This window comes from Rhipicephalus sanguineus, chromosome 2 (genome assembly GCF_013339695.2).
Source record: "Rhipicephalus sanguineus isolate Rsan-2018 chromosome 2, BIME_Rsan_1.4, whole genome shotgun sequence".
Classification (NCBI taxonomy): Eukaryota; Metazoa; Arthropoda; class Arachnida; order Ixodida; family Ixodidae; genus Rhipicephalus; species Rhipicephalus sanguineus.
Genome location: NC_051177.1, coordinates 16124176 through 16146258, shown reverse-complemented (window position 1 = coordinate 16146258; position 22083 = coordinate 16124176). Strand labels below are relative to the sequence as shown.

The 22083-nt window shown below is 44.9% G+C and overlaps 1 long non-coding RNA gene across 1 annotated transcript in view; it reads left to right on the top strand.

Moving 5' to 3' along the window:
• Positions 1-21599, top strand: part of LOC125757108 (uncharacterized) — a 134260-nt gene extending 112661 nt beyond the window's left edge. The window contains exon 3 of the long non-coding RNA XR_007415054.1: positions 21232-21599. This is a non-coding gene — a long non-coding RNA (uncharacterized LOC125757108). The remainder of the gene's footprint in view (positions 1-21231) is intronic.
• Positions 21600-22083: the final 484 nt, after the last annotated feature.

The window sequence follows — 22083 nt, the reverse complement described above, 5'->3', positions numbered from 1 at the left end:
CTGGCTGCCCAAGTAATACGACAGACTGCATATTGCTAATCATAAATATGAACTGGCGGTGCCTCGGAAACTGACTCACGACAAAGATGAGCGGATATCAGGTACAAAGTGAAGCTCACGTTCGTACTCAAGGGCCCTTTATCGATATGTAAATTGACGTACCTGATGCTGCCGCAAGCGAAGAAAATTTTCATAGGCATTAGCAAAGCAAAGCAGGAAAGGTTTTCTTTATTTTTTTTTTCGACAGTCGCAGACACGCAAACTGCATTAGGCGCGTTCACTCTTGCGCCGTCCTGGCGCGATGCTTTCGCAGAAGTTGTCAGGATGATGATTCTTTCAGAGCAGCCAAGGAATTACGCAGGCGAAAGTACATAATGAAGAATTGAACAGAAGGAATCGAGAGCGTAACATTGACATTCTTGACAGTGAAAGTGCCGCAAGAATCTCAGGCTTGTCGAGTTACGCTGACATAGCGAATCCATTGTCTAAGGGCTGAGTCCAAGGAAAGACCCCGTCAGCTGTGACGCTCGATGCAATTTTTCATTCCATGTTGTCACATTAGTGCAGGTAGTGCCATTGCTGATAGCACTCTGTAGCTTGAAAATACATGGGTCCCCTCCACAACATCAAGCAACGCACTGGTCCACTAAAATCAAGCGTTCTCCAGATGACAGGCTCAGGAATTTTTTTTTTTCTGTAACATAGACTATGTGCCAAATGTGGCACCTATTATCTGTAGCTTCCTTGCACAGCTTAAACCCTGTGAATTACGGGATGACTTGTACACATGTCTAAGTTGTCGTCTTTTCAGAGCCTTTACGTCCGTACCTGTTACGTGGGTACCGTTCGATTTCGTTGAGAGGGTCAGAACAAAGCGCAAAGCAGCAAAAATAGTTATAAATGAACAGTAAGAAACGCTGAGCGATGGACATTCGCTTGTCTCTGCCCATTTTCTACTTCGCGGTTTGAATCACTCGTCAAGCTAAACGAAAACACACCGACGTCGCCGTCTAACGCGCTTACTGGCTTCTTAGAAGTACGAGGTGCCGTATCGCAATTACACACACACACACATAATATATATATATATATATATATATATATATATATATATATATATATATATATATATATATATATATATTCTGGATTTTCAGAGCGCGCTTGTACCATCCTTTGCACCCAAAGTGCGGTGCGTCGTGTTGACCATGTGTGGGCGGCTAATTAAAAGTAAACTCGGGCCTCGCCCCGGAGTTTGTTCTCTTTTTGTTTTCTCTCTGCCTTCTCAATTACCAGCAGTAAACTAAAACAATAAAGAACAAGAACAACGCGTGGCGCGACTCCGAGCAACGCAAAGAGCAACATAGTGAAGAAAACAGTTTTTTTTTCCGCGCGTCCACTCAAAGTTAGTCGAGTGACTCTCGCGCAAAAAGATCGCCTCTCCTCTCCTCAAGGGTCGCAGTTACCGCTTGCGCCCTTTCTCATTATAACCCCGCTGCAATGCAGCAGCCATGACTTCGAACTCCCACAGGGTTTCTTGCTAGCTGCTACCAAGCTTCCTTTACTGTCGGCCGTCTTTCTTTTTTTTTCGGTCAGGCTGAAAACAATTTCCTTGGTGGTTCCTTTTCGTGTTCTTCGGGAAACTCCTTCGCCAGTAAAAAGTGGAGCAGCTAGCGCCCCTTGGAAGCACAACGAAAAAGGCGCTCCACGGGGAGCATACGCTTCTTGCTCCTTCGGCAGAGCACAAAAGGCGCCCGGCTGGTGCCGAACCAAAGAAAGAAATCCCGCACGTGTTGCGGTTTTGGTGAAGTACAAATTACAGTCGCAAACTTAAAATATGTCTAGGTGCGAATTGTCGCTTCAAATACACCACTGTCCTCTAGGCAGACATAATTGATTTTACCATTAATGTTGCGAATGACTCATAGCATCAAATTATTTGTACAAAAGACTAAAAAAAACGAGGAACAACAGCAGCTTTGCAGACAATAAGTTCGCGTTCGGAAATGCCCTTTTCTTTAATTAAACTAAATATAATTTGAGACTGCGAACATTAAAAACCAAAAATTGGGGCTTTCCCGAGCAGGTTGCGACACATCAGGTGTTCTGTGACACGAAATTTAATGGTTGATTGACTAAATTATTGACTGAATATATATTTTCCTATAGAGGAAAAAGGAAAAGCGGGATGCAATTTAGGGCCACGAGCTTACAGCTTGTCCGGGAATCACGAGCGGCGAGCTAACTTTGACCATAGCCGGCGAGCTTTATCTGTGCATGCGGTGGATTTGTCCCGCCTTTCAGAACAGCAGTATTACAAAGAAGCAGCCTGCAGGCACTTGTTTTTTTTATTGCCAAGGCAATTATATGGATTCTCCAGGAGCATTTATGACACAACTTTTTACCGTCGGTTGGTGCTAAAGTCTAGCATGTGAGTGGCATAGTCGGTAGCTTCTAGCATTATCCCATGATGGATGTGCATCGATGCGCGCGGCGTTTTTTTCGTTGAAGCTTTCAGATATCGTTGTTTTGTGAGCGCGTGTTTTGTTGTAGTTTCAACGTGCCAGCAGAACGAAGCGTGCGTTTCTCGCGTGGTTTATCGCGCGCCGGAAAGATGCTGAGATGTTAACACGATGCACACTAGTGCTGTTGCGCTGCGCTACTTACGATGATATCAATGTCCACTGAGGGCGTACACCGTGGTTGAACTCTGTGGGTATGCCGTTTGAAACACTTAATGAAAATATATCTCACGCAAGTGTGTATCTTTTAAATATTATACTGCATTTTACACAAGAAACGTTAAAAGCTTTTTTAAACACTTTTTACATGTCAAGCAGCCTGAGCCACTCCTAGCCACGGTATAACACCGGTACACTCGAAAGAACCCCACTCGGGCACCCCAGCGCTCGTACAGCGCGCTCACTTTTGCGTATTGGTGAGTTCGAAGACAAGAACGGCCAGTAAAACGATGACGTCGCGGGCAAGTAGTTGATTCGGTTGTTGAACACGTAAGACTGTACGTGTCACGTAAGGTGCCGCCGAAAGTGATCATATCAGAATACAGCCCCGGGCGGCGGCAACAGTTTCTACCTTTTCGAATACTATCAGAAAAAAAGCATGGCTGATCCCTTTGTCGTAGGAATCGGTATAACATGAAAGTGAGATGTAGTTGAGCATTTGTTATTGTGCATTGTTTCGGCACAAGAGAGAAGAAATGAATGCTACAGCGGCAAATTGTAACCTCACACTAAGAACGGCAAGCAGCTCGAAACTTGCGACGTGCTGCTCAAGCAGAAAGGACGCACTGAACGAACATACACTGGATGGGCGCAAACTAACTGTCACAGTTGTAACTTATTTCTGTGTGAGCGGCGCGCTCCTTTCGCAAAAGCGGCCCCGGTGCAGTGAGCGAAGTGACTTTCATGTTCTCAACGCGAACTTGCGGTGAGAGGACAAGACGTACAAACCACCGTCATCACGAGATAAGCGCTCGCGCGCGCACGAGCGACCACGCCCTCTAGAGTGGGGCGACGACCTTTAAATCTTGAGCTGGCACTGCCTAAACGTTAACCAGTACCTCAAAGGAAGCTCTCTATTAGTCTCCAAAAGCACGGATTTTTACAGCGAAAGCTGTTATCAGATCACAACGGCAGTTGAGTAGTTGTCAGCCGCCGCCGCCGTCGGTGTCCGTAACCACTATCGCGCATATATATATATATATATATATATATATATATATATATATATATACACAGTCTCGGCTGGTTTTTGCCGTCGCCGTCGCCGCCGTCATGCACCGTATATGTACAAGTATGTGTATATAGAAGTCCCAAAGAAGATAATTCAGAAAAAATGCTTCCGAAGCACGGAATCGAGCCAGCGACCTCTCGCTCCGCAGCGCGTGGCGCTAACCACTACGCCACAAAACGCAGATCCATCAGGTAGCTAACGGCGGGCGTTATATAAGAGAGTAATAGCTAAGCGCCTCAGCGGGCCAGCGGGCCCAGCGGACGAGCGGAGATGCCAACTGCGCATGCGCGGCACGCTGGGGCCATCAGCGTTTTTACTGAGCGGACCGCTCAGCCGCTGGTATCCTCTGCTCAGCGGAGCGTGGCCAGCGGACCAGCGTTTTCGCGAGACAAGAGGGCTACCCCCAACACAAGCGGCAGCGGGGTGTGTTCAGATAAGGACAGACCAAGGGGGGTCCCGACTATTTTTTGTTTTGCACGAAATTTTTATATGAGCTGGGCAAATGTCTCTATAAAAAGGAATAAACTTTCGTTTTGCGGAAATTATCACGGATTTCTAGGAAAAAATTCGCGTTTCACAACAGGTGGAAAAAGGCAATTCTGCAACTTTCAGATTTCACAACTTTGGAGGCCTATCACTAAAAACTTAACGCATTGTGGACATCAGTGTTAATTTTTCGTAAATATTCAGCAATAGTACTATCGGCCTACGGAAATTTAAATTTGTGTGACTGACAGTACATTTTTGAAAAATTGCCGAACTTTGATTTTTGAGCGGCTGCCTCTGGCTGACCCCAAATTCAAGGGTCTTTTTTCGCAGTTTTCACTAAAGTGCTGAAGCTGAAAATATTTCTCACAAGTCTATGAAAGGTTTTTCGCTAATTAAGCAAAAAGTTATGCGACTACACTGCATATTTATTTCGTTATAAAATCCCAAAAATGCCATAATTCCAAAACTAGCGAAAATTGCAACATTTTAGGGTCGTTTTAAAAAAAATAATCATCACCGATTTTTATGAAAATGATGAACTATACCCGGCCATGACTGCTAAATATTGTGCTGCAAAAATATGTTGCATTATTTTGTTTTAAGTGAGAAAATTGAGCTTATTTTAATACCCATGTGTGGTCTTAACATCAATGTGTGGCGTTCTTATAATAAAATAAATTTAATAGACATATTTAGTTCGTAGCTCGCTTTTCTGGTTTTAATAAGGACGATTGACCCAGCTTGTGTCTTTTTGACCATTTTGAGTCACAGAAAAGCTGAGCTTGAATTTTCAGAGCTCCTCTGTCTGTGTCCCTACCAGTACATTGAGGCAGCCGGCGCCCGAGAGCGCGTACAAATGAAAGCTCGTGGTGTAGAGTGCAAATCTTTCTGCACGTCAACCATTATAGTTCACATCATACCACGTGTCTAACGCAAAAGAGATTTAACTAGTATTTCCCTAACAGTACGGGAAAATGTTATTGTTGCGTTAGTGTGCCTAGACCCAATTGCTCGCTGCTTGGTGGTAGAGAAAGGGGGCCCGAAATGTGAGGTTCGCGTTTGTTTCTTTAAGGAAAATAATTATAACTTGCCCTAAGACTACTTGAGGGCCATATTTCGATGAAAATCCTGCAAAAATATCTTCCTATACTTTATTAATAATAAAAGCCTTCGTGTTACCATCTTCAACTGCGTACTTACCCTGATTTTTTTCCATCAAGCAACGAAATTTATGGACTAGAGTTGGTTACAATAATGTACAGGTGGCTCGAGCATTACCATTGTATGGGAATATTAAGACCGTTGCGGTCTTAATATTTCGACGAATTTATCATTCGCAGAAACGGGTTGAGATGGTGGGAATGAGGGAGTTATGAATCTACAAGAAGCACGTTCATGTTGCGCATTAAATAGTTTATTCACGTCACCTAGAATGAGTAATATCCATTCGGGCAATCAAATTTTGCACACTGCAGATTCACAACTCCTTCCACTCTGTGTCTGCGCACCGCGCTACGTACAGGAAATTGCCTTGGTCCGATTTCATGTGTTTGCACATGTGGGTTGCCTGAATACCTTGAACCCGTCTGGCAAGTTTCCATTCCTTCTTCTTCAGTTCTCTGAAGGCTTCCACTTCATTCTTCTCCATATGCAGTAAGAAAACCTTTTTAAGTTTACTGGCTACAATAGTAACAAGATCACTTGCGCACTGAATGACCTCAGTGGCGGGTGAACGCAGGTTATGTAGTGTGGCTTAGTGTTTCACAAGGCCACCGACGCCGTCGCAGGCATTTTTGCCGTGCCCCGTTGCCGAAAAATCCCACTTGGTTGTCTGAAGCTGACTGCATTGCAATTCGGGGAGTTGGAAGCGGTTCTTAAAAGGGCAGCTGCTCCATCACTCACAAGTGTTAGTTTCGTGTAAATTGGAGCATAATCTTCAATGTGATCCTTGATTTTTCTCAGGGCCTAGCAAGCATGTGCAGAGTCGTGGCAAACGACATCGCTAATTATTGCGTAGTTCCATGTCGACTTTCTTGTCGATACAACGCAAGTAAAGATGCTAACTTGCGTACTTTGCCAATGGTAAGGTTGTACTTCATCTGGGAGTACGATGGACCAATTTTCGGCAAAGTCAAAGTGGAAAACAATGGAACCATTTTCACAACACTGTTTTTCCTCGTGTATGGCATTTGCTTGCGTGCGCGTGAGGTAGTTTTGAGGGATCCATTTTATGGTCACATTTTGAAATTCCTTTAGGAATGCTGGAGGCATCATGGTCTTCTTTATTAGTTCACCTGATTCCCAATTAAGTAGCAAATACAATTTCTTCGTCCGGTGCTATGCCAAGAGTTCCCAGGCTGAGACCATGCTTCACAGGACATTGTTTGCACTCGCCTAAGAAGCATTTGGTGCTAGGCTGCGTGCACACACAGAGCGCCTGCACATCATCAGTCGACATCAAAGACCCCGACGCATTTTTGATCCCAATAAGGCATAGTTCGAAATTTGCACAATATCCCCATACACACCCCTCCCGATGCGGTGAGCATTTGACCCATTCTGGGCGCAAAGATATGAATTTTGTCAGACCAACCGCTGACAGCGGATTAGCAAGTTTGTAGACTGAGTATGTCTCTCGTAGCGACCGCGTCATGAAACGCTTCGAAATGAATTCGGCTTTTCCATCGATGCGCACGCGCACCACATCTTTCTTGTTTGGACTCTGTCTTGAACAGTCCAGCTCATCTTTTGTGTAGTATTCAAGGATTTTGTTGGTGTCTGCTTCACTCAATTTTTCTCTGCAGTACGGCTCCAAAAGGCTCCACAAACCTTATTCTGCAGCTATCTTCCTGGCCTTTAGAATCGCGTGCTTCGTTGCCTCTGGAATGAAGCGTTGCGCCTCTTTTATTGTTAGGCTCAGATGTATCAAGGATAGCAGACGGCAGCGCTCTCGAAAAGATGTGCACTTGATGTACGCTGTGTGTAGGTTTTTCTTCCAGCTGGCACAGGCGCAGCAACTGAATTGTGATGGAATGTCTTTAATACCGTATGCTGTGCGAATTCCGCATCAAATGTTTCTTACAGCTGCTCTAGTAATTCCATTTGCCTTGCGCTTTGCGTACGAGAGTCCCTTCCCTTTGTTTACACTCCGAGGAGGCTTTAGTGGCGACACTGCTGATGGGGCACGAACGACTGCCTTAATGCTTTCCATAACTTCCTCTGTAGTCTGGAAACCCTCATTGGACTGACTGGATTCCTCTTCCATATGCTCAATGTCTTCCTTAAAGTTCCTAAAGCAATTCTGGCACACAAAGTGCGATTCATGCACTCTGAGCGCTGTGTCAGCTTCCAACACTTTCTTTAGATTGTCAATTCCCAAGTCTTTGACACTGCGGAAATTCCTTTGAAACCTGATCTTCCGCTTGTGTCTCTCTTTAAGTAGTCGGCGCAGCAATTTCGTTCAGGAAACTTCGCCATCAGAACTGTGCCACAGTGAGGTCTCTCGGTGACACAGTAGGTTACAGTGAGTATAAGGTACAATCACTTTGGGGTGAAGGTAGCGTCCAAGGAAGTTCTTAGTGCAATAACGAAAGTTCAGTAGCCGGATCGCAGCTGATGTCTTGACCCCAGGGTTTACGTGAAGAGAGCTGCTTGCAGTGGGCTTCTTACTTACTCCGCAATCTCTATCTTATCTGCTTACGAAATAACTTATTATTAATAATAGAGGACGACACGACAGTAACTACAATGTGATGAAAAAACTGTCTAATTGACACACGTAGAAAACAACACGACTTCTTTGTTCGAGTTCACTATCCAGATTGACATATGGTCTACACCCAAAAAACTGCTTTTCAGGGGTGAGGGGAACGCTCTCTCCTGTCTGGGTCCGACCGTTGCAGGCGCACCGCGGTGCGTCTCGCATTTCACGACGGTCATGTGTTCTCCGTCACAGGTTCTCGGAGTGCTTGGCTGTTATACGTACTTTTGTTTCCCTCTCTTGCGGGTGGCATTCAATTACGCTCTGGTCTTGCTGTACGCGCTCTCGCGTGCCTGCTGCCTCAATGTGCCGTAGTATGGATACAGACAGAGGAGCTCTGAAAAATTCAAGCTCAGGTTTTCTGTGACTCAAAACGGTCAAAAAGACACAAGCTGGGTCCATCGTCATTATTAAAACCAAAAAAGCGAACTACGAACTAAATATGTCTATTAAATTTATTTTATCATTAGAACGCCACACATTGATGTTAAGACCATACATGGGTATTAAAATAAGCTCAGTTTTCTCACTTCAAACAAAATAATGCAACATATTTTTGCAGCACAATATTTAGCAGTCATGGCCGGGTATAGTCCGTCATTTTCATAAAAATCGGTGATGATTATTTTTTTTAAAACGACCCTAAAATGTTGCAATTTTCGCTAGTTTTGGAATTATGGCATTTTTGGGATTTTATAACGAAATAAATATGCAGTGTAGTCGCATAACGTTTTGCTTAATTAGCGAAAAACCTTTGGTAGACTTGCGAGAAATATTTTCAGCTTCAGCGCTTTAGCGAAAACTGCAAAAAAGACCCTTGAATTTGGGGTCAGCCAGAGTAAGCCGCTCAAAAATCAAAGTTTGACAATTTTTCAAAAATGTACTGTCAGTCACACAAATTTAAATTTCCGTAGGCCGATAGTACTATTGCTGAAGATTTACGAAAAATTAACGCTGATGTCCACAATGCGATAAGTTTTTAGTGATAGGCCTCCAAAGTTGTGAAATCTGAAAGTTGCAGAATTGCCTTTTTCCACCTGTTGTGAAACGCGAATTTTTTCCTAGAAATCCGTGATAATTTCCGCAAAACGAAGGTTCATTCCTTTCTATAGAGACATTTGCCCAGCTCATATAAAAATTTCGTGCAAAACAAAAAATAGTCGGGACCCCCCTTGGTCTGTCCTTATCTGAACACACCCAGCGGCATGTTGTCGGCGATACCCGCCAACATAGCGCTCGCTCTGCTCCAGGCGAAAAAGTCCCGGCGCTGATTTTCAACATAAGAAGACCTCTGAAGACGAGGGCATTTGGAGATGACCTAAAGTAGAGATGACCTAAAGCTCGTGTTGATCTTTTATTTCGAAATTGGAGACAAGAAGACACAAGAAACTTGAGAAAGTATAGGTGCTACTTTGACATCTTTTTCATACAGATTACATTTGATCACGTGTTCACAGACGTGCAGAGAACTGCATACATTTCGCGTTTTTCGCAAGCGCGTCTTGTCGAGACGCGGTCAGCTTGGCTGCAAAACGACGGCGAAACCTAGTGGACGCACCTTCACGCTACGCTCAACTGACTCCACAGCGGAACGCGAGGTGCGTTCTACGTTCAACGAGCGGGGCGACGCTAGGCCGCTTAGCTATTACTCTTCCTTTCTTCTCGCGCTCCGCTGATCTCTCCGCTCTTCCGCTGGGCCCGCTGGTCCACTGAGCCGCTTAGCTATTACTCACTATACACTCATCCTTTACCGCTCGCAGCACTCCGAGACGGCAGGCGCTTATAAGCGTTTCTTCATTACCAGCGATATGGCGCGAGGAGCACAACGGGCGTATTTAAAAGTCGTCGGCCAGCTCGCTCGCTTCTTCTAATATTTGCGCAGGGAGAACCTTGCCTTTCCGCTGTCTGCTCGCGCGGTTATCTCGTAGTGAGGGGAAGAGGAATGTTTCGAGCTTTCACCGTGATGCCCACGCTGATGTTACGGAGCGTATGAAAGTCACTGGAGCTCAAGGGACGCCGCTAAATGAACAAACGGAGGAGGAGCACGAACTGTCAAGTGTCACAGCTCGACACTTCAAGCACGCTAGTTTTCTTCGCTGCTTCGGCCGCCTTTGCAACAGGAGCGCTCTTCAAACTGAGAGTATTCACTGGCGAGCCTCTTGCTATCGCACTCATTGCTTCGCCCTTGCGGCAAAACTGTGACCTTTTCTTTGCTTTCTTTGGTTTATGGCGTAGTGGGCACCTTGCATGTGTACTTGTATTAGTTGCCACAAGAGAGTCTGCAACGGGCTCTGGAAAGGCCGCTCTTCCAGCCTGCGCAGGCCTGGAGATTCTTTTAGTCATCTCCTTAATGAAACTAACATATTGCTTTTATTTTAACTTTCAATTGAGCCCTGGAGCAATTTGCAAGATTTCGACGGTGTCTTGAAATAATTCTTCAAGTTTATCGTACATGCCTCTTTTAGTGAAGTCTTATTTCTTACGACGTTTAATTTTTTGATACTTCAAATAGCCTGCTGATGACAAACGAGTCATACCACCCGTCAAGCATAAGAATAAATAACACGGACTTGATCATTTGCTAGAACACACAAAAAGTATTTAAAGGAATACCTTTTTTTTTTCATTTGTTCTCCTACAAACTTTACTGATAGTAAGGTTCATCTAGACATACGCAATAATTGTGAAACAATGCTCTCTTAAATGCTCCATAGAGCTACAAAACACAAACAAGAAAAGCTTTCCTAAGCCTCATCTGTCAAAATTGTTTTCTAATCCCTCACTACAGCATGCCTCGTTGTCATATCGGTAAATAAAACTAGAATCTTTTTTGTCAATTTTGCTGAAGAATCACCAGTCACGCCAAACACCGTTTGGCACATAAGTTCTGCGGAATCAAGCAGGCAGAGGAAAAAAGTGCGGACTGTTTGCACTAAGTCGCGCAAAGCTTGGCCAAGCGAAGCACGGGCCCGTCGCCGCCCGTACTCCCCGTCGACCGACACGTCTAGCTTCGAGATGCGCGGCTTCCTTCTCGGGAGTACGCGGCCAGTCTATGCATCATAGAGCGGAGTTTGCGCTCGATATCTCCGTCGGTCGGCGTGGCTTAGCTACTGAGCATGCGCGGCTTGGCCAGGTGGTGCGGTATATGGTCGCTAGACGACGCGGTGCTTGCTTCCCCTTGCTTTCTATCTTTTTTTGTGTCTCTCTACTTCTTTCTCTCTTTCGTTGATGTTCTCTATGCCTCTCTTTCCTTCTCTTTCTGCATATCTTTCTATTTCTCTCTTTCCCATTCTTTCGGTGCTATGCTTTACTCTCTCCCCTCCTCTTTTCCCTCCTCCTCACCATCACATATCTCCTCCTCACGCTAACTTCCGTTTCCCACCCCCTTGCTACACTATACTATACAAGGCTATGCTATGCTCTGCTAGCGTGCCTGGATAGCCGAGTGGCTAGGACGCTCCCCTTCGGATCGTGGGTACGCGGGTTCGAATCCCACCTCGTGAACAACTTTTTGTTTGGCAAGAATTTTTCTCTTTCTTTATATATATTTTTTCCGTCTCTGTGTTTTTTTCTTTTTCTTTCTCCCTCTGTACTCGTTCTCAGGGTTATTACCGGCCACGCCGTACGGTGAGTAGTGGGATCTGAGCAAATTCTGTGGCACATACCCGTTCGTGATGATGATAATCTGCGGGCACGGTCAATCGCTTTACGTCGAGTTAGAACAACTCCGCTGTCATAAAAAACCAGAAATTATTTTGGTCTACTGGCAAGCTTTCTTTGTAGGAAATAGTTTCCTTGTAGCTTTGAGCTAGAAACGGGTCAGAGTATTTTTTACTAAGCACTGCTGTTTTTGCCAAACATTACTTGCAACATTTATTGTGCTCACTGCAGTCACACAAACAGGTTGTGTAAACTTTCGAAAAAAACCTTTGCAGCCATCAGTTTGAAGCGAACACTATCTCGTAGCACTAACGACATTGCAGAAAACTAAATTACGGCACTGGGATAGATAGAAATATACGAGGACGCCCTCGTGTCCGTTACCTCGCCCGCGCCGAAACGAAAGAAAACAGAGAGGACGCGCCGCTTCTTAGAAAGTTCGAGAAAAGAACAAAATTATAACCTATAAGATATAATGTCATTGCTTCCTTCATTAAATACGGATGTTTTACGTTCTAAAATCACGTTCTGAGCACGCAGTCGTCAAGGACCCTTTAATAATTTTGGCCGCTCAGGGTTCCTTAACGTGAATGCAAATTTTAGTATCACGGCGTGTTGACGTTTCATCCCTATCTAAAGGCGGCCGCCATGCCCGGGAGTCGAACCCGAGTCTTATAGAGCTTAGCAGCGCAACACCATAGCCGCTAAGCTACCACGGCGGGTAGAACCAGCGGTTGTTAAAATGCTGATTGTTCTTCACGATGAAGTCGCTAGGGGACCAGACATGCATGTCGTATGTGTTTCAGGCTGCACGTTCGCTTTGCCGCATAATCAAAGGAAGCTTGCTTTGGTCCAACAATCTCGTTCGAGTAACCTCTCATGCTGCGACGCGAAATGAACGCGCATCTCTCCGGCCGCGCGCTATTCACGCCAAGCCTGGTCGAACATCGCCGGCGGTCAGCGCGAGCGTCAGCCGTTCACGATACATGTTCAATCAGATCACGCCAGCCTGGGTCTGCCATATTTGATCGGCTGACCGTGGCATAGGCGCAATATTGCTTCAACACCGTTCACGGATGCCTCGAGGCGTGCGTTTTCTACAGTCTGGGAGCTCCGATGCTATCTTGTTCGGTGGGGGGCACAACCTCTCCCATTCCTTCTCCTATCGAGCGATGGCTGGCCCACCGAGTGGTCTCCGCCCTTTTGCCTCGCAACGTCTTTTCCCTTGCTTGGAGGTTTTGCCCCTGCCGGAGGTAAAAGCACGCGGAAACTTACCTTTTATGCCCGGCTGTTTTGCTTTTTTGAGCTTCTTTTCTTTTCTCCCCGGTATTTCCCACTGTCTGCAATTGATTGTGCCACCCGTCTTGACCCCAGGTCGTTGCATTCGTGGGCAAATGGGCACCACGGCGGCTCAGAAAAAGTGTTCCTAAAGTATATCGTTATTTTTTTATTAGCAGGCGGTCACGTCAATCTTTTCCTGTGCCATATCTGCACATATCTGCAACAATAGACATAACACAGCACATTACATCTCTATTATAATTTCGTATTTTTTCGCGCTTAAACGGTAGTTCATAACACTTAATATTATGGTTGAAATATTGGATGGGCATAGAAATAACGCACAATAAACACTGAGGCTTCGTTGGTCACACTGACAGGAAGCGCCTGTTTGCATTGTGTGCAAACATAATAACAATATACTAGATATTTGCGTTGGCACGATGACCTCGAACATATTGTTTTTGTGTCAGCAGGAATGCCGGTTATTGTACTGGGTATCTATATAAAATACAACCCATTGGCACTTGACTACTAGACGTCAGATTATCTGCATCAATTACAGTCTAGTATAGTTTACAGTACTATAGTGGTTCACAGTACGTAATAGTACACAGTATTATTATGTGCTGTGCACATAATAGTACCCAGTACTATTATGGGTATATCTCTATATTTGGTGAAAGCAACGGACTCGCTGCTGACAATGGCGGTAGTCTTGTAACAGGCCAGATTAGCCGCACAGTTTTTTCGCTCGAAGCATGCTTGAGAGCGCTGCAGTGTGGTAGCGCATGAGCAGTGCAGTCGCTTGGTTTTATTTCATATTTCGCGGGCTTTCTTTAAACGCCGAAAAAAATCATCACGCAGCATGTACGTTGCCACAAAAAATTGGATAGTTTCTTTGGGAATGCCCTATACAGTCTAATGAAACGCACTTGGCCCTAAATTGAGCATTAAAATTTTGCACAATTGATCTTAGTTTATTTATTTATTTCATTACCCTCGGGGTGTGAGGGCATCACGGAGGGGAGTGGGTTACATTCGTAACATACAACATATTTTCAAACTAAAAAAAACGGGGGGGGGGGAGTCTTCACATGGATATACTAAAGGAAACTAACAATAAACAGCGCACACTACAAGAACAAAAAACAGTTGATTGAGAATACCAAGCACAAAAGGGCCTTTACAACAAGGAAACAACGGAAACGAAATAACGCTCAAAGCACTAACATGTGCCTATGGACCAAAGAATGCATCATTACGACGTGGTGAAATATTGGCGCAATGATAAGGGCTATGCAAAGAGGGAAAAAATTATCCTGCTGCCAAAAAATAATAACTTTATGAAAGCAACAGGTTGTTTAAAACAGCCTTGAACTTGAATTATCAGTAATATTGACGGCAGATCGGGGAAGGTGATTCCACCTTGCCGACGTACGGGGGATGAATGAATTGTAAAAATGGTTGGCGTGGGCATCAGGGAATACCGACTTTACGACGATGGTCGATGGGGGCAGATACGTAAGAAGAAGGGGTTATCAATTTATTCTTGATAATGGGATTGTCATGATATATCTTCTGGAACAGGCAGTGGTGAAATATTTTCCTGCGTTTTGATAGCAGAGGAAATCATAAGCTTACTTTCATGGAAGTTAATTAGCGTTTAAAGTAAAGTCTCATGGAAGTTAATTAACAAATTAAACATAATATAAAAAGTTACACCAGCTCCCGCTAAAGGGAACCATGTGTGGATGCGAAGCAGCGGGGAGATGGTTCGCTTGTGCGGGATATGGTGTAATTTTTTAGGAGCTGGCTCGCCAGGTTCTTAAGCTGGGGCGAAGTCCCGCGCCGTAAGCTGCATCCATCCATTCAAAGCATCGTGGAACGCGAAGAGGAACGCTACACGCGTCGTGTGTTCCCTCTAGCCTGGCCGTTAATTCTCACGGGGCGATCAGGGAACGCGGTCGACAGGCGCGCGAGAGGGGGGAGCGTAGGAGAGTAGAGAGAGAGAGAGAGCAAGGCGCATGCGCAGTGTAGCGCGGACGCCACCGCCGGACACAGCCCCGAGCAAAAACTGCTACGCATCTAAAATGCCCCAACGAGCGCCACATGACGGCAAACAGCTGGTTTTATTCAGATGCGGTTAACCCTTTTTTTAACAGCGTAGCTGTTAAGCCAATCGTGCCTTGTCCGGCGAACCAAAAAAGCTACCATCATCATAAACAGTTGTGTGTCACAGAAATACGGTAAATCCCACTACTCACAACTTCATCATCATAAACGGGTATGTGCTACAGAAACTGGGTAAATCCCACTACTCACCACTGGTCCACTAAAAAGGAAGAAGGCAACATTTAGTCCAACGAATGGCTGCGAATCGACGGCGATGAGCCGAAGACCCCGAGTACGTAGAACGAGAGAATCAAAATACTAGGGAACGGGAACGGCAACGGCGGCTGCGAGAACACACCGAAGCGATGGAAGGCCTACGCCAACGACGACGTGCCCGTAGATGTATGAGCTGGTGCGAACTCTTGGTTTCAGGGCGAGGTTCCGTCTCTGCAGTTTCGACATCCGTGTCATGCTGTGACTGTCTGTGGTTTAACTCGAACCTCTCTGCGCCGAGAATCAACGTAGAAACGACCTAGCATCATCTGGCTAAAGCCCAGCAACGACCGAGAAGCAACCTAGAAACAACCGGCATCACCTAGAAAAGGCCTAAAAATAACCTAGAAGCAACCAGATTAGTCTTCAGAATCGTCCAGTTTCGCTGTTTCAAGCCTTGCGCGGCTTAATGCAAGCTTCACCCATTTTTCTTACTATTTGGTTCCAGTTACTTGAAACAATCTGTGTACACGTGACTGTGTTATGGCAAACTCTTGCCGCCGGCGAGGAAAATACGACGACTTTTTTTCCCTACTACTTCTCAACCCATTTGAATCTACCTCAGCATGGCGTCAAAGTAAGGTTGCCAACCGTCCCGTATTTAGCAAGGCAGTCCCGAATGCGAAGCTGATATAGCCGGGACGCTTGAATTTACGACTTATCGTCTGCTTTGACCTACGTATACAATGCAAATATCGCAAGCACTGGGAACTGGAACGAGAGCTATTACCATACCGAAAGGGAACCGCGGGCGCCTTAGTTCACTATTCAGCCTCGAGAAGCAGCGCATGGCCTTTGCCGTTCCCCGCTGTCTTACCACGCGGGGGATCACAGTGGCTTCTGAGTTCTGCTTTCCGATGATGCAGCGCATGCCTGACGCATAGGCGGCTTCAAGGCATTTTGGACGCTGCGGCCTGGTGAGTTAAGGAGAATAAGCGCGAGGTGTGAAAGTGTGAAGACGGGTCAAAGACGTGCGTACGAGGCGAGACGACTGGAGGACAAGAAGGAGATGGATACTTTAGTTGTGTTCAAACGCAATATTCCTTCCAGAGAAGCCGCGCATCTGCTGGTGGAAACACTGTTCTGGCCTAAGCAACCTCCCCCCTTTTCCACCTCCGCCGCCCAACTTCGATTGCACGAAAGCTGGTAACCCTGCACAAAAGCGTTGATGCTTCACCTGCAAAATCCTCTTTTTGTAAAAAAGCACGCTTTACAGGCGCAATTGATTTATGAGAAACATGGAGAGAAAAAGTAAAGGCAGACAGGTTAACCCGTTTTTAGATTATCATTAGGGGTGTGCGAATAGTGAAATTTCATCTCGAATCAAATTCGAATCGAATAGTGCCGAATAGCGGCCAAAAATACCGAATATCGAATCGAATATCGAATACGAAAGGTTTTATTCAAAATTCAAAGAAAGAAAAAAGAAATGAAATCTGCTGATGTCCTCGAGCACATAACGCGGTGACTGACTGCTACCGAAAGTCTAAAAATTGCCATTCAGAAATACAAGCTGCTTCACATGACCTGGCGTCAGGCTCTCTCGCCGAGATGTTACGGTGTTTCCTGCAGTTGAAAACATGCGCGCCTGGGCATCTCAGTAGCAGGGATGGGAAGGTATCGCAAAGCAATTTTGGCGATGCTTGGATAAAGTAAAGCTCCATGCTCTTTCCAGTATTTCAAAGAATCATCCTTTCTTGGGATCATGGGCTCACTGAAGCATTTTTGAACCTCTTGAATATAAGGTCTGAGCTCAGTGTGCGAGTTATTTTCTGACGCTAGCAGTTCGACGGCCTCCTAGCCTGTTCCTTAGCCTTCTTTTCTGGAGCTATGACGCGCAGAAACGACATAATCTCGTGTAAAATAAACATGCGGTTGCTTGTGAACCACGATATCGATGAAAGTTTTAACAAAAGGCCTACTGTAAGGATGGTAGTGTTAGTTTTAGCCACGCCATCCACACAAAGTTGCGCCATTCGCCTTTGTCGCGTGTTAGATAATCGTCCGAGTTTGGAATAGCTAGTGTTCGAAACTTCGAACACTAGCTATTCCAAACTCGAATCGAATTATTTGATTAGGTATTATTCGATTCGAATTCGAAACTCGAATATTCACACACCCCTCATTATCATTAACATCTTTCCCGAACAACCACGCCGTAACATTGAATACGGGAAAGGAAATCTGTCAATTCCGAGTTAGTTGATGTATTAAAAAAGTTTAAACGTCTGGCATCCTATTTGCTAATTACCAGCTGCACGAGCCAAGGGACGGAAAGTCCTTTAAGCCGTATAAGGGACGGAAAAGTGAAAGACTGATTCAGTTCAGATTGATAAATTGATATTTAGGACTCTACTGACATTACTTTTGCTATCATGCGTTTATCACTAGAAGAGAAAATGAAGGGGTCAAAGTTTCACTTTTGAATTTTGCACCGAAACCTTTGCACATGAATGTCGGTGCGACGTCATGGACTTCAACGTATTTTTTCGTATTTTGACCACAGTGGCTCAACAAAGTTTTTAACACGAAAATGATTTATGCCGGGGCCCACCAAGATTTCAGTGACATATTTCCGTCACGGAAATGACGTTGAAAAAATTTACACGATCAGATGGCAAAGAAAAAAAGGTCCGTCAACGGTCATCGAACCCAAGCCTGCTCGGTCAGCAACAAAAGATGCCGGGCACACTATCCACTGCGCCATGGTCACAGACTCTAGAGGTTTTACAAACGCGTCTTTTATATCTACCACTCTCCCGGTCGGCGGGGTGGTGTTGCCCTCTGGGGGCCGTAAAGTAAAGCAATTCGATAATACTATGGCCTCTGCGATTAGCACCTGCAACGCGTTACACGTCCGTCCCATTCGGCGCGTCCATCTATGACGTACCGGCGTTGGTGCGGAAACTTTAAGGTGGCGTCGCCATGGGCATTTTATTTTTGTGATTTATCTCACTTACTAAGAGCCCTTCTCACAGCGACAGCGGTGCTTTCGGTACTGTGGGAAGGTGATTTAATAACACGACAAAATTATATTGCAATTCAGTGCCCGTTTAAGATAAATGTAAGCGGAAGAACATCTATCTCGGCGCCATTTCGGGACGATTGATCTAAGAGAAAATATGAAAATATGAAAAATGACATACTTTCGGCATTTTTTTGTGACTGGGGACACACATGAACTTATGATTTACCTAACTAATAATTGTCAACAGTATTACTGAGAATGATCGCGAGATCGGCCGTTGTTTGTTGGAGCGACTGGTTCCCGCTTCCAATGTAGCTAACACCAGTAAGGGCACGCAATTTTTGGCTGCCTTTGGGGCAGGATCGCCGATTTCCTGGTGAACGCGTTAAAATAATATTTGACTCGCATGTTCTCATACCACACCGATAATGTTTCTTTAAACATGTTATCATATAATAATATCTGGGGTTTGTCGTCCCAAATACACGAGATATGATTATGAGAGACGCCATAGTGGAGGGCTCCGGAAATTTCGACCACCTGGGGTTCTTTAACGTGCACTTAAATCTAAGTGCACGGACCTCAAACATTCTCCCCTCCGTTGAAAATGCAGCCGCCACGGCCGGGATTCGATCCCGCGACCTTCGGGTCAGCAGAAGAGCGCCATAACCACTAGACCACCGTGGCGGGGCTTCTCTGAATATGTTAAAAAAGTGTTTCATGACACTTCGAAAGCTACCCAGATTACGATTTCTTTTCGGGACATAACTACCCTGCGAAGCATTGTTAAGGAACAACCGTAAGTAAGGTGAAATTATTTATTAGATAAAAAGGCACACTTTATTACCTATTCCTTAGGCAATCCTGCTGGGAGGAATAACACATTTGGACACCGTTCACACATCCGTAGGGCGAGAATCAATTTTGTAGCGTTAGCTATACTTGCCTAGCCTGAGCCGATTTCGCGTGGAGGGTCGTGAGCCGTGCTGCGCATGCGCGAGGATCAGTGATGTCACACAGCTGGGTCACCGGAGCTGGCATCTCACGCGCTCACCGACACCGCCGCGCGCGGCTCGCCGCTGCTGGTCTGCGCCGCATTCGAGAGGAGTGACGTCGTAGACACAGTGGCGCCAGCGCGCGCGCAGCTATTCGCCTTCGCTGTGCAGTCGCCGTCTGACAGTGCGCTGGGGCCGCTTGATAGCAACTCTGACTGGCGTTTGCAGGTGGGTAACGTCATGGAGAAGGAGAGCGCAAATGCTGCTCGACGGCGCAAAAGAGCCGAGAAGCTTATCTCATCGGATCCCGAAGTAGCTGCCTGGCAATTAGCGGTTCAGCGTACGAAGAATAAACAGAAGAAGGCTAATGTTCCTAGACAATCTGGAAAGCTAAGAATAATCAGCTGAACCTTTGCTAACGCTACGTATATCCTGGCATAGCCGAGCTAAGCCACTGCAATTTTTTTTTAATTTGACATTTGGGTCTTGTTGATGTACTGGTGCAACAAGTGCACTAGCGAGGGACTTTCAGACTGTCTTCCTAAGGCGACAACAACAGTTATTGGCGCATGGCATTCACGGAAAAATTTGTTTCATTACTACTTCGCCATTCACCCTGATAGTTAGTCTGTGTTGGTCATATACCAAAGTATCCTGTGAAGTTATTGAGTTCGATATAGGTAAGGCTTCATGTTTTCGAAGTTTATTTTTCTTGAAATTCGGAGGGTGTTTTTCGGAGTTTATTTTTTAGAGGAAATTCGACGTTTATCGGAGTTCATTTCGCGTAAATCTCCCATTCTCCAAAATTTGGTGTTTAATTTTGCGTTATAAGCTGTCGCAATGTGTTCTTATTATTTGTATTTCCAATGAAAATGCGTTGCATTGTTGCTGATAATCCTGTTTCTCCATTCTTTCATCTTCTCCTCACTTCCTGTTCATTTACCCTGTTAATAAGGCTGTTGATTTGCACTGCTCTAAACTCGCCAAAGTGCACTTTTGGGGGGAGCAGGAGCTAGTCAGGCTGCTTCTCAGCTTTTTCTCTCAGCCTCCCTCATCTTCTTGAGGAAAAATAAAGGACCTATTATTATTATTATTCTCAATACTACGAAAGCTTAGATGAAATGATATCTGAACACGAAAACATGTCAACGCAACACACTAAGTGTATTTTAGCTGTCTGGTAGGTTTGAACGCGCAAAAACATATACATACAAGCACAAATACTTGCATACAAAACACCTACGTTTGTTCGTATTACAACCTTAAAGCTTGCTGTAATAGACGCAAGCATACTTTACGAGGTTGCTTCCGCGGATGGAGGTGCGCTCCTTTCAACTGATGATACTCAGCTTTGAAGATGCCCTTTGAACGTTGAAAATTCTCTTTTAAAAACGGAGCTTATCGAATAAATTCGAATTGTCAAAAATTTTACCGGCGAGTCTTTATCGAATTTTTTCATGCTTATCCGAAAACACGGAGCCCTAGATATAGAACACACTGACTACAACGAAAGTTGTTTATTTCCCGGAAATCCCGCATAAGGTAATCTGGTTCAAGTCGCTCTCCTAAGCGTGCATTCGAGTGACATCTGTATTTTTCGGGTGTTTTGGGGAGTCATGAGAACTTTCCCTCTCGCTTTTTTTTATGCGAGCACTGATATAACCCAATACATTTGATTACTATTATGTGCATTGCTGGTATCCTTGTCGGTCATGTATTAAAAAGTACAAATAATGGTACTAGTGGCACCATTATTTGGTACTAGTGGTACTAGTCGTAATGGTACTAGTGGTACCATTAGTGGAAATAATGGTACTAGGTCATTGTTATTTTTAGAAGTTTTCTTTTAAATGAGAGCATTAGGATAATTTATTTCAGCAAATTTCGAGCTCATGCTGGAGGAATATGTCTGTCCACGTTCTTATTCGTTTGTGCAGGCTAACAAGTCGCGCTCAAGGAGGAGAAGATGTGCTGCCACGAGTTTACCGTCTGGCCAAACTGAATCACTCAAGCGCAACAAGGCACTTTTTGAAGACGACGCAACGTCAACAGGACATTACTTCTTGCGCGAGAAATCAATAAACCATAAGAAGCGTCACTTTGTGAGTTTGTGAGTTTGTCATCTGTTTGTGTTTCATCTTCCGCTTAAGAAACAACGCTCAGTTGTAAATCAGGCGTAAAATACCGTTTATCCGAGAACCATAAAATAATTATGCTGTCATTAGCCAATAAAACAGTCATTATGGATATCCCACTTTTTGACAGGATATCTAGCCTGTTGAAGCAAAGGCAACGTGGAAATCTGATGAGTAATGCTGGCAGTGTGTGAAGAAAGCAACCCACAGCACCGTCCAGGCTACCCTTTCAGAAATCCCGTGGGCCTGTTTTTAGCGTGATTAAAGTCTTAAAGATTCAGGTATTCGCTAAGTTTTTATCAGAGTCCCAAACAGCCTATTTTTATTACGGCCGGCGCTAGCACCTAGCTTAATGTTCCTTGCGGAGCACCCCAGATTCGCCACGGAGTGCGGGTTGTCAATAAATAAATAAATAAATAAATAAATAAATAAATAAATAAATAAATAAATAAATAAATAAATAAATAAATAAATAAATAAAATAAATAAATGGCCGCCATCCCGCCTTGCGAACGTGAATCTCCAGCGAAGCTGTGTCAAACACCACACATGCTGGTGGGGGAAGGGGGGGGAGTATGTTTTATTATTACTTTAGAGAAATAGTAGAGATAATAGCTTTGTGGTCGCTGTGCTAGACCATGATTGGTTCCACGA